Genomic DNA, 14,234 nt, shown 5'->3' on the forward strand with positions numbered 1-14,234 from the left:
GGCTTGAATACCCTTCAGCCCCCAATAATGTCAGGGGGGGGCAAGGGGGAATTCCCCCCAATTTTATTCTTTCCCCCAGTTTGCCCCCCCCCCCACTTTTAAGGGGGGAAATTACGTAAATTTCCACTTTTCAGCACCTCATTAAGCCAATCAATCTGCATAGCAACGCGTAACACAGGTGTGACTTTAGGCGTTAGGTCCTTCAGTGTGATAAGTCTTTGCAAGTGAGTTTCGGAGAAAATTTTGAAAATCATCCCAACTCTAAAAACCAGTTGACTGACAATATTCGGACCCAAAGTTGTCCAAAAATTTCCACTTTAAGACATCCATACATCAACATTACTGATATATCAATCATCCACTGAAAATGCTAAATGTATTCCATGGGATTTCAGTTTCACTGCAGCAATTTAATATTTCAAATAAATTTATAAATAAAACGATTATTTTTGGTAATTCTCAGGATATTAATTGTACAATGTCATGAGAAAATTGCCCTCCTTCTTTCCACACACTGATGTTTTAATAAACCAAGGATATATTTTGGCATCAGAAATCAAAATACTGATCACCTGATATATTATTAATTGAACAAGATCATTCACAAATTTGATTGGAAAATGCTAACTTCAAAACAAATACCCTGTATACTATTTAGTAACACAATACCACAGCCCACGAGCAGAGGTTGTTTAAATGTAAGCCCAGAATACATTGCAGCCACTGACAGCATGTTTGAGAAACACATGGTTATTTTCAGAAAATATCAAACTGGACTCCTGCTGTGCATGGTCAAGGTTGTTATACAACAAGATAGGCTATGTGTCTTCATGCATGCATGTGCAAGAAAACTTTGCTGGTTCCACCTTCTTTTCCCAAGCATTTAAAATATCTAAAATTGTTTTAAAAACACACGACTTTTTAACTTTCTTGGTAGCAATGTATCCACAAACATTACCAGTACCCAATTATCAATTCAAAACATAAAAGTCGTGATGAATATTCCATCAAATCTACTGGTTCTTATTTTGTACATGAGTTTAAATGTGAAATGGTGTTGAAATGGCTCCTTTATCACATTGCACATACTATCATACTGCATGCTGGGATTACATTGAATCAACCTCTGGCCCACGAGGATGATATTTGCTAATATTTTCAGAACTTGAAACTAGTAATTTTTTGTTTCAATTCATTTGTTTAATTCTTGGTAATGTCACAGCACAATGAAACTACCAGTAGAAAATGAAAACATAACCTATGAACTTTGCTGCTCATTGTTCAATTCTGACTGGAGTTATTTGTCTATTTTACCATTTCTTTCATATTTTTTTAATTTCATTATAAATCAAGTTTTTTATACATCCAATCTAAAACAGGATGCCATCAAATAAATGGGGAGGGGGGCACATTCACTTGTGCCCCTGTGACACTATGACACTGGTTATATACAATGCATGTGTATAACATGTTGAATAATGGGCGTGAGAATGAACTTTCATAGTAACAACCTGAAATAGCTGGTGAAATTGGAACTTGTATTGTATTAATGGGGCTTGTATTTTGGGTGAATTTCATGCTTATTTTTATTCTTTTTTAAAACATGTAAAAAGAGTAGTTTTTCTGTGCTGCACTTGTTTAGGATATCAAAAACAGTGAAGTTGAGTAAACATAATAGAAGTACAGGTAGGCCTATACTTCATTTAAATGTGTGTTTTACAAAGGAAAATATTAAAATGGGTAGAAAAACTTCCCATGTATTATCCATATTAAGTGTATGGTGCGCATTATTTACAGAATGTTATCACACCTTGTTCTTAATGCAAATAAACAAAAATAAAACCCTTCGTAATTTATATGAATTCAAAGCTCCACCTTGTATGTAAAAATAAACAAAAAGGCTTATGGATTATGTGCACCCAAGCTCCAAAGCAGGCAATTGGAACAATCATATGATACAACAATACTGAAATCAAATTATTTAAATTATTCAAATTAAACAATAAAGAAAAAATATCAGTAAATGATTAACATAAAAAATGCACGCTAAAGCAAGACCAGTTCCTGCATGTCAGGCAAGTTTGATATAAAATTGGATCGGTTGAGCCCATATTTATTAGTCGAGCTATGAGTTTTAAAATATTGGACGAGGCGAAGTCGAGACCAATATTTTACAACTCATAGCGAGGCCAATAAATATTGGGCGTAAAGCCTCCAATTTTATCATTATTATGTTTTGGATCCAATATTATCACAACTTGGATCCATCAAAACATAATAATGAATATCATTGTGTGCAAATCAATCTTGATTCTGCAAAGGAATTTTGCTGGAATTATTTGGCAAGACAAATATTCAACTGTGTAGAATTGGAACATTTGCAAGAATCACATTCCATGCATACAAATCTTTGAAATTGCCCAAATCAACATCAACTTAATATAATTTCCTTATATGTGACATGAAATGTTGTCAATGAAACTGTCACAATATCCTGTAACATGCCTTTAATCATGTGAATTACATTCTATGGAACTGGTCTATGCTCAACATTACATCACATGCAACATATTTTTAATAGTGTTATAAGATCAAGATGCATGCTGGGAACAATGCGTTACTATATGGTTACTGAGCACGATGCATGATGGGTAAATATATTTGTCATGCATCTATCTTACCATCCCAGTATTCAAAGTTATCACCTATAACAGAATCATCATCGTCGTCATCTAACTCATCACCACTGGAATACGACATACGACCTAATCCCAGATAGGGGGCGCCACTTTTCAAGCGCCGCCTCTGCATACTACCTCTGGTTTTCTGGATGTATGATGCTTTAGCTGCGAGTGACGCATAACTGATTACTGACCGTCGGTCAACGGCAGCTATGAATTCCTTTTTTAATTCTGACGGGAGCAAGGAGAAAAGATGATATTGGTTAATACAATCGCAAATAGACAGACAAACATAAAAACATTACAATGGTTATTATTTACAAACTTTTACATATGAACTGCTCAGTGCCAGAATTGGGTAAGTGCAATAGCTGCCATGTGTAGATGAGTACAATATACTGTGTGTAAATTGCCAAATGTTTACAGGGCAGCTTTATTGCACTTACCCACTTCTGGCACTGAGCAGTCGATATACACTGTAAAACATTTCAAATCACAAACAGCATGCAATGTCAAGCATTGCATGCCATGCTCAAGCAATTTTGTCTTTCGAGCTGCGAATGTTTTTTGTGTTTTGCTGTTTGGTTTGTGTGGGTTTTGTTTGGTTGTTTTTTGGGGGTTTTTTTTGTTTGTTTTTGTTTTTGTTTTTGTTTTTTTGCTTGGTTTGTTTGTTTGTGTTAGTTTGTTTTTTTCTTCTTTTCTACTGTTCTATTGTATGCAAGTACCGATACCTTATACTTTTAGACTGTGTCCACATAAACTTACTGCTCCAGTAGCCTAATTGATAATTGCTGGTGGGATGTGGGAGTATAATTCTCATGTACACTTGCTGGTGTGTCAATTAATCTTTATACCTGTTGTAAAAATGTAATTAATGGAAAATACACATATTTGCAATCAAATTTTAGTGATCAAAACCATTTTAGTAATCACAACTGAACAGTGAGGTAGTCAATGGTAAACATATACCTATGTTGGTGCTCTTAACATGTAGTTGATAGTAAGTCCTATATTGTTTCTAGGCTACCCTTTATTTCCTGTTCCCTGAGGTATGTATACTCATAGACAGTAGAGAGATATGGTATACTTTGTTATATACACCACCTACACTACTGTAAAAGTGGTCATCTTTGTGTGTAATTTTTCACACTTTACCGATTTTGAACTACTAATTCTTAATTTCACGATTTTGAGTTTTCTTACACAGACCTATACATTAAAAGAACATGTATGTTTAAAATTTTTTGCGGAAGCTGTGTTGTACAAAAAAAATACAAAAATAATGTACCGCGAAAATTTCCACTTTTACAGTATTTCACAAGTGGTACTTGGCAATATGTAACCAATGTGTAAAATTATCTCTTGGTCCTCTTAGAAATGGGCTATTCAGTTGAAATCCATACACCCTCTATAGAAGACAGTATCTTTTAAGATAATGTCTTCTATAGGGTGTATGTCTTCTGTCTGGGTGTGGGAGGAAAATCTCACACATAGGTTGTACATTTCAAATGAAGTCACCCATTCGGGTAACCCCATTTGAAATTCACACTCCCTGTGTGGGAGATTAAGGTCATGTCTTCCATAGGGGTGTATGGTTTTAACTTGATTTTAAACAGAGATAATTTAATAAATATCCATTGATGCAGCAAATGATGACAAAATAATTTCTTATGAATTTGTAAAAATAGGCATGTTCAGTAAAATGGCAAATGATTCAGTCATTTAGCTCACTTACATCCACAAGGGCGGATTCTTGATTGGATTGGGCAAGGATATGCAGAGGCTCTGGCATTCAAAAAACATACACCAAAAGTATACCAAATATGATGGGGAAAAAAGATCCAAAAATATTAATTTTCAATTATTTCTGTTCAAAATTTCAATAAATGTGCACTATTCTCACGTTTGCAAATTTTGCTCAAACACATTTGAATCAGCTAACTAAATAACCAGGAAGTGTGAATCAAAATCAAAACCGGCAATGGTCAGATATCTTGTGTAAGAGCCTACATTTATAGATTCCTAACAGAGCATTCTTACCTTTCCGATGTTCAGAAACAGTTTACAACGTATTGTGGGATAGGCAGTTGCATTGACAGATAGGCAAGGTCTGCTTGTTTTCTGTTAACAAGGGCAGTCATCAAATCTTTAATTTAGCAGATAGACGAGGTCTGCTTGTTCTCTGTTAGTACATATCAGTCTTCGGTGAAAGGCTCTTTTCAGAGCCACCAGTTGGCAAGGCGCCTCGTGTCTCATTCTTAGGTGCTTTGTCCTGAAGAAGTCAGAGCTACTCCTTACGGAAGCTTGACGAACCCACTAAAATCTTACCAAATAGTTTACAACTTGTTTGGCGTAAGGGTCTGCATTTTGTCCAGATTTTACAGTACTTGCAAAGATCTTTTACACTGCCCGATTTGGCGCAGTTTATGGCATAAACACAAAGTCGGATTCTGATTGGCTAATTGAATCACATCACTTCAGCACCTCATTCGCCAATCAATCTGCATAGCAACGCATAATGCAGGTGTGACTTTAGGCGATACGCCGCGATAGACTGTGATAAGTCTTTGCAAGTGAGTTTCGGAGAAAATTTTGAAAAATATCCCAACTCTCAACCAGTTTACTGACAATATTGTGACCCAAAGTTTTCCTAAAATGCCCCCCAAATCTGCCAAAAAATCACCATATGCACCTTTCCATTAAGACACCCCCCCCCCCCCAATACATCAACATTACTGATATATCAATCATCCACTAAAAATGCTAAATGTATTCCATGGGATTTCAGTTTCACTGCAACAATTTATTATTTCAAATAAATTTACAAATAAAACTATTATTTTTGGTAATTCTCAGGATATTAATTGTACAATATTATCAAACCTGTCAAGTCAATGTCCCTGTCATATAGCTTTTATCAAAGTGAATCATTCAGACTTCCCGGCTATCCTGATGATAACTCTGTATCACCCGGATTCAACATCCCAACACCCTGTCTGTTATCTTTTACAATTAATGTTAACGGTATGTCACTTTTAAATGTAATCGTTTAATCATGAATGTATGAGTTCATCTATTAATAGATAACCTTGTTTCTATTTATTACCACCCTACATATAGATGTGAAAATAAATCCAAGTAAGGTAAATCATCCACAGTAAAGTGCTCAACCAAGAAGGGAGCTGGAATACATAGATGTGTTTATGCGTAGGCCTACATAAAAAAGTGTGTTTGTGTGCGCATGCACATGCACTAATGTGTTCATCTGTGTATTTGTGCAAGTGTGAGTCCTGGTGTGAGTTTATCTTCCGTGTGCAAACAAACAATCAATCAATCAATCAATCAATTACCTTTTAACATTTTCAATTTATTTTAATCATGCAAAAATTAGACAATTGTTAGAGCACCAAAAACAAGGGGGCCAAAAAAGAACACCAAATGGCACATTGCCCTTTTTGCAACACACAAAAGAGTGCATACCATAGAGGCATATCTATTTTCTTAAGAAACAAACTTTTTTGGCCTTAATCACAGTAATTTTCTTTGGTAATGTGTTTTCCCATACATTATTGAACCCTACAAAGTTTGAATTCGATAAAGTAAACAGCATACTTTAATGAAGGATGGTTCAGAATCTGATTAATGACAAGATTGAAATTTATTCAAGTTTTAGTCACGCTAATAAATGTAGCATACAGGGAGTACAGAGTGAAACAATAAAAATTATACAATTGCAATTTGATCATGCAACAATGTTTTTACAGTGGAATCAGTAACATCTTGGCTAACAGAAAAACTTCACTTGGTTTCTTTACTAGTTCCAGCTCAAACCTGTCAAACGCTAGGCTCAATTAACTAAATCGTCCAGAAAGCGAGTTGGGCCACTTTTGACATTTTCACATATGAAGCTTGCATCGCGTAAAATTGACTTTCATGATCAGCAGTTCTGCATTCTTGGTTTTCAGCAAAAAATAAAAGGACTTATGGAGTACTTGTGATCATATTAGAAAACTTTACATGGTTTCTTACCTAGTTCAAAATATGTTTATTTTTTAAAATTAAAATACCACTTTAAATGACCCAATGTTTAAACTTACCCATCGTAAGAGCACTGACCAGATGGTTCATGCTTCAACTCAATCCAATCACTTTTACTACACAAACAAAAGTGGCCCAAGCAGTTTTAGACCGGGTTTTTACTACTTTACGCAATTGGTCATATCTTCGCTTGTATACCACCAAGGTTATTGAAACAAAGCTTACAATGTAGTAAATTACCTTGATGACCAAGTAAAATTCAATACAATCAAGAAGTGATAATAATACTATTTTCTAAATATAGTGTATAGTCATGCAGCCAAGGGGTGGGTTGCCTGGCTGTCCCAAAAATACACTCTTTCCAGGATCTGTGAAAATACTACAGATCCTGGAAATAATTCCAGGTTATTTCCAGGATATGGGAAAATACCACAGAGATTTATTAAAAACTAGAGGTGCTTTTCCACATATTCAGAATGCAATTTGGTGAGTCTGATGTGCTCTCAGGTCCCACAAAAAAAAAAATACTGTGCAAACATCGCTATACCCAATCCCTTAAGGTCCACAGAGATATTCAGTCCTGCACAGAACTGGGGTTTCTTTATTTCACCTAATACCTTATTTCATATTTTGGCATAAAATGCCCTAAACCTTTCCTGGCAATTAATATTCAGCATTTTGAGTAAAGACTAAAGAGTAACAAATCTGATGGAAATTGTACATTTATGGCTTTTTAAGGGATAGGGTATGAACGTTTGGACAGTATTTATTGTGGGACATTAGAGCACATCAGACATATCGAATTGCATTCTGAATATGAAGAATGTCCTTCTGATATCAAATAATTTTGATTTTTTGAAATTCGCAATGTCATACACATTTTATGGCAAATGATTAAAAATTGATATTTTTATATTTAACAGTACTAAAGTAAACTTCATAAATCTGATGATTTATACCTAAAGTGTATGTAGGTGGGATGAAAAGCCGACAATCAATTGAAAATTTGGACCTTTCGTATTGAAGATATGTTTTCCCAAAACACAAAAAAAAATTAGGCCATTTTGAGAAAAAAATCCATATCTTCAATATGAAAGGTCAACATTTTCAATTGATCATCGGCTTTTCCTCCCAGCTACATACACTTTTAAAGAATATGTCATTAGATTTATAAAATTTACTTCGAGGACTGTTATATATCAAAAATGTGAAAAATATCAAATAATTTGTCATAAAATTTGTATTATATCGTGAATTTCAAAAATGAAAATTATTTGATATCAGAAAGACATTCTTCAGTATTCAGAATGCAATTGATATGTCTGATGTGCTCTCATGTCCCACAAAAAATACTGTCGAAATGCTTAAAAGGCTTATTCCAGATCCCTTAATAAACAGACAAGGCGGTTCTCGAACCACGAGTCTCGCCTGCTTTTGTGACCGCCTGCTTTTGCGATAACTGTTGGTAGAGAGGTAAATGAATTTGGCGGTTATCGGCTGGGCACGATTATCTGGCCGATGGTAACTGTACCCACCAAGTTTCATGCCCATGCAACAGTTTTTACTAATATGACCTCAGATGACCCTGGTGGCCCTGAAATGACCTTCTAAAATTTTGGCTCTAAATGTTGACTGTACCCTCGTGCTAAGTTTCATGCCCATACAACAGTTTTTACTAATTTGACCTCAGATGACCCCTGGTGGCCTCGAAATGACCTTCCAAAAATTTGGCTTTAAATGTTGACTGTACCCACCAAGTTCCATGTCCATACGACAGTTTTACTAATTTGACCTCAGATGACCCCTGGTGACCCCAAAATGACCTTCCAAAAATTTGGCTTTAAATGATGACTGTACCCACCAAGTTTCATGCCCATACGAGTTTTTAATAACTTGACCTCAGATGACCCCTGAGTGACCTCGGATGACCCCGTAATGAAAAATTTGGCAAAACCAAAGAACTATTTCATCAAAGTAATAAATCAAAACAGAAAGATGCTTCCTTTACGAGTTATCACTCATTGAAAGTGCTACTTTGCTATACTTTACATGGAAAGCGACTATCTTAAAGTCGTCATATTTCCTTAATTACATGACCGATCAAGCTGTTATTGGGATATGTGATGCACAGTTGAAAATTAATTATTAAAAGATTTGGTGACCTCCGTTGACCTTTGACCTTGTATGTGACCTTTGACCTCACGAAATTGGAAAAAGTATGTTGCGCTGAAAAATCAAATTTGGCAATACCAAAGAACTATTTCATCAAATAAATCAAAACAGAAAGATGCTTCCTTTACGAGTTATCACTCATTGAAAGTGCTACTTTGCTATACTTTACAAAGAAAGCGACTATCTTAAAGTCGTCATATTTCCTTAATTACATGACCGATCAAGCTGTTATTGGGATATGTGATGCACAGTTGAAAATTAATTATTAAAAGATTTGGTGACCTCAGTTGACCTTTGACCTTGTATGTGACCTTTGACCTCATGAAAATCTAATCAGGTCGAGTACCTCTGGCCACATAACTCCCCACCAAGTTACGCCACTGTACCCCATACGGATCTCCAGATAATCTGTTCACAAGGTATTTTGCTTATTACGCATATATTATGCAAATTAGGTACTTAATTACCATATTTTACGCTCAAAATCTAATCAGGTCGAGAACCTCTGGCCCCGCTACTCCTCACCAAGTTACGTCACTGTACCCCATACGGATCTCCAGATAAGCTGTTCACAAGGGTTTTTTGCTTGATACGCATCAAATACGCATAAATTATTCAAATTAGGTACTTTATTTGCATATTTTGCGCTGAAAATCTAATCAGGTCGAGAACATCTGGCCACGCTATTCCCCACCAAGTTACGTCACTGTACCCCATACGGATCACCAGATAAGCTGTTCACAAGGTTTTTTTTGCTTGATACGCATCAAATACGCATAAATTATGCAAATTAGGTACTTAATTAGCATATTTTGCGCTGAAAATCTAATCAGGTCGAGAACATCTGGCCACGCTACTCGCCACCAAGTTACGTCACTGTACCCCATACGGATCTCCAGATAAGCTGTTCACAAGGTTTTTTTTGCTTGATACGCATCAAATACGCATAAATTATGCAAATTAGGTACTTAATTAGCATATTTTGCGCTGAAAATCTAATCAGGTCGAGAACATCTGGCCACGCTTACTCCCCACCAAGTTACGTCACTGTACCCCATACGGATCTCCAGATAATCTGTTCACAAGGTATTTTGCTTATTACGCATAAATTATGCAAATTAGGTACTTAATTACCATATTTTGCGCTCAAAATCTAATCAGGTCGACACCCTCTGGTCATGCTACCCCTATAAAGTTTCATCATCATAGCACTTACGGTTCTCAAGATAACGCGTTCACAAGCTTTTTTTTTTTTTACACACGCACACACGCACACCCACACACACCCCCACACACGGACACACACACACCATAGTGATTACTAAGTCTCTCCCTGAACATTCAGGCGAGACAAAAAACTTGAGATATTTCCTGGGGATATTTCCCCCCTCCCACATTGCAGTCTCAGCAGCACCAACACTCGACTACATTTGTACACCTCTCATAATTAAATTAACCAAACCTTTTTAACTTATGAATAGTCGTCAATTATTATGTAAGTAAAGCTTGGCAATACAGGCTATATTATCCTCATGTGTTAATTAGATAAGCTACTAATAGTTCACTAAAGCTGTTACAGTTTTAGGAAAGTTAGCCAATATCAAAATGCTCTATCAAGCAATGCAACATGCAAAGTCAACTTAATTATCTGATTCATTACCGATAATCAACGAGTGCAACTTGCGGGGAACTTCCTTCAGCACAGCACAAAAATCCCCGTAAGATTTGATCAATAATTCCTTGCGACGTTGTAACATAGAAGGCCGTCTTTGTTGCTGAATTTGGTCCGGTACTTTCCTTATAACAGATCGTAAATCCTCGCATGATCGAACTAATCGTTGCCTCTGTCTCTGTAGGAGAGAATATCGTCTCTGGTCATAGATACTCGGTACATGTCTCACAGTACGCAAGTCCTCACATGATCTTCCAAATCTTTGTTTTTGCTTCCTTAGGAAAGAATAACTCCTCACAAAATCTGAAGCTTGTGTCTTTTTCTCATTTACCACATTGCGTAAATCCTCACACGATCTTCCTAGTCTTTGTTTTTGCTTCCTTAGAAAAGAATAACTCCTCACAAAATCAGAAGCTTGTGTTGTTTTCTGATTTACCACATTGCGTAAATCCTCACACGAGTTAGCTAGCCACTGCTTCTGGCGTTGCAGCATCTCATTTGTCCATTAATAAGCCCGTATGGGTCTATAGCAATAAAATGATGAATATGAAAAGACTTAAACATCTAAGTATACTCCAATCAAAAACTAGCATTCTTCTTCACCATCAATGATGCCTATAAAATGGCATTAAACATTAATGGTATATATTCCAATCATGAACGAGTCAAGTCCTTCAAAATATCCAATGACGTCTATAAAATGGCATTTAAACGTCAATGTATACTCCACGCACAGACCACCATAGTTCTGTGTGATATCATTGTAAATTTCAAGCAAGAAATGACAGATAATCCAAGCGGTAGGATATTCACAAAGGGTCGTCATCAGACAAGCACGTTAATGCAACCAACAGGTGCGCCATATGACAGCATTTATCTATAAGCAGCATCACAACCTTCACCTATGAACGTCTTACTATAAATTGTCCGCTAGACATAATCAACAACAAAATCTTGCGGTATGACTGTTCAACATGCAACATGTATGATGTATCAAAATGCACATGAGCTTGTTATAGGCTTTCCTTGCCCTCGGGATAATTCCTTCTAAAACGCCCATATGGCTATTTACAGCATTGGTGTGAAGGTAGCTTGTTGGTCATACTGGTCTTGCAAAATATAATCCAAGCATAGACCCTACAAAGAAGGTTTACTATGATCCAAGTGTCCAGTATATCGAAGTCTCATCATGTGTAACATTGCTTGCTTTTTTCCCACTGCGAACAAAGGAAGATTTCTAAAAATCGAATTTCAATTTCCAAGCACAGACCCTAGAAAGAAGGTATGCTGTGATCCAAGTATCCAGTATATTGGAAAGCCTCACCATTATTTTGTTTGTTTTTTCCCAATTGAAAACAAATGAACATTTCTAAAAACCAAATTTCAGCCTTCAAGCACAGACCCTAGAAAACTGCTGTGATCCAAGTGTCAAGTACATTGGCAAGTAACTCCCCATAATGTTGTTTGCTTTTTTTCCCAACTGCGAACAAACTACATGTAGGAACATTTCTTACAATGTAAATTCAGATAATCCTTACAGACACTACATAGAAGGTCTGCTATGAAAGAAGTGTCCAGTTAACATGGTTAATTGGCAAGTAACTCACAATATGGAATATTGCTTGCTTATTTGCAAAGGCAAACAAAGGAACATTTCTAAAAACATGTTTTTTCCAAGGTAACAGATGTTCATCTTTGTTGTCTAGTCATACTTGTTGTAATAACATAAAAAAGTGACTCAAATTGATCTAATGATTCTATTCATTAATCAAAAGGAAAGTATACATTAGTACTGTCCTTTGTGCAAAAGAAGTTGCAAAACATAATAATTAGAACTCATCAAAATCACAGGATATTTCACATTAAAATGAAATTCATCACAAGCAAATCAGTGAATCCCATCTACACACAGATGAACATGATGAATGAAGCTACATGTGTTGCAGAAATCACTTCCGAGATGAAAGACACATATTTATCCACAAACTGTTGTAAAATTCAGTTTCATGTCAAACTTCTCCCATAATAAATTCACTCAATGTACACACAATGGCAGCCAAATCCATGAATGTCTTCTGGGATATCACAGAAGAAGAGTTCTGCTGCATTCTCCAAAAAAAAACCTAAAAATCCAAAGGTTTTTCCTCAAAATCACTGCATACACATTGAGAGTACCACATTCACTATGCCTACAGACTGAAATGAACACATGAAATAGAATGACCTATAGACAGTCTATCTAGGCTTTACTCTCTGACCCATATATATACCTTAATCCCGTGGTTATGATGTCACAATGGCAATTGAAGGCACTACAAATTATCACCCTCTAAACCACTTTGAGCCCCCAGGATTTCACCAGGAGCCACTGAGTTCAGTTCTTATACAAGGGGACACGGATGGCTGGTAATTGGTTCTATCACCTCCCAGTCTATGCGTTCACTTTCAACCACTACAATGTACAAATGAAGAGCTTTAGTTACATAAGCTCTTGCATCCACCTCTGGCTGAAATTGAGTTATGGAATGACATTATTATAGTGTGGGTACAAATACACACTTTGGTTGCTGTAAAGTGTGCTGAGGCTTGTGGATCAACGTCTAGGAGTTGTGCCTGTGCGTAGCACACTATAAATCACTGCGCATTAATGCGCATTAGTTGTTTGACCTTCATACCTTCCCTTCATATCTTCTCTTCCGGAGATATCGTATATTTTCCATTTGGGGAAACTTAGGGAATTTCTGAAAATCTGAACATAAAATGAATATAAAATAGTTTTTTGGGGGAGGGGGCAAGGGGGGTATTTGCCAATATTTTTCTTCCCCCCCCCCCCAGTTTTTCCCCCACCCAGTCAGTGGTACAATACAATTGCCTGCCCCACAGATCTCACACTGGTTGCATGACATGCTTCCACCAGATCTGTGCTTCCCATTCTGCACACAACATCATCTGCTTCTTGGAATTTGTATTGGTTTCATTGGAGCTCTATAAATAAATGAGTTGTAGATTGATTGATCTTCGCTGATTTGCTGACATTTAAGATTACATAATAATAGCCAATCTGTGTACCTACTACACAATCGCTTCCGTCACCTACCGGTCCTGATAAGTGTTAATCAGGGGGCACACTGACCCCAGTGTATTCTGGACTCATTTTCTCTCAGGATAGAGTTAGCTAATGTAGTCTCACACAACATTTGCACTGATAGACTATTAGTGTAATTGGTGGAACAACTATTAATTATCTAATTTCCTTCATTTCACCCGTTTTCAGGTTTGCTTCTAAAATGTGCTGCTGTCACTGCTAGTATGACACACATAATCAATCAGTGGGGAGGGGATATGGGACAAATCCCCCAGTCACAATGTCCTTATCATCTAGTCCTCCTCCCATCAGCTCATGTACAAAATTAAAAGTGCACAACTTTTTTTGTCAAAATTATTTTTCATATTTCATACTCCCCTAGGTTTGGTTTACATTTCATCCCCAAAATGGTTAAATTTCAAAGAGAGCTCTAGTCCCCCTCCCCCCCTAGTGACTTTGCTACATGTCCCACGACTTGCCAAGGATCCCCAATTGTTGAGGTTGCCCTTCACTCTTCCAAAATTTTACAACAAAAAATATTAAAATCTGTGCTTTATATTTTTAAACAGAATATAAATTTGAACCT

Source organism: Amphiura filiformis, chromosome 15 (assembly GCF_039555335.1).
Source record: "Amphiura filiformis chromosome 15, Afil_fr2py, whole genome shotgun sequence".
NCBI classification, from domain to species: Eukaryota; Metazoa; Echinodermata; class Ophiuroidea; order Amphilepidida; family Amphiuridae; genus Amphiura; species Amphiura filiformis.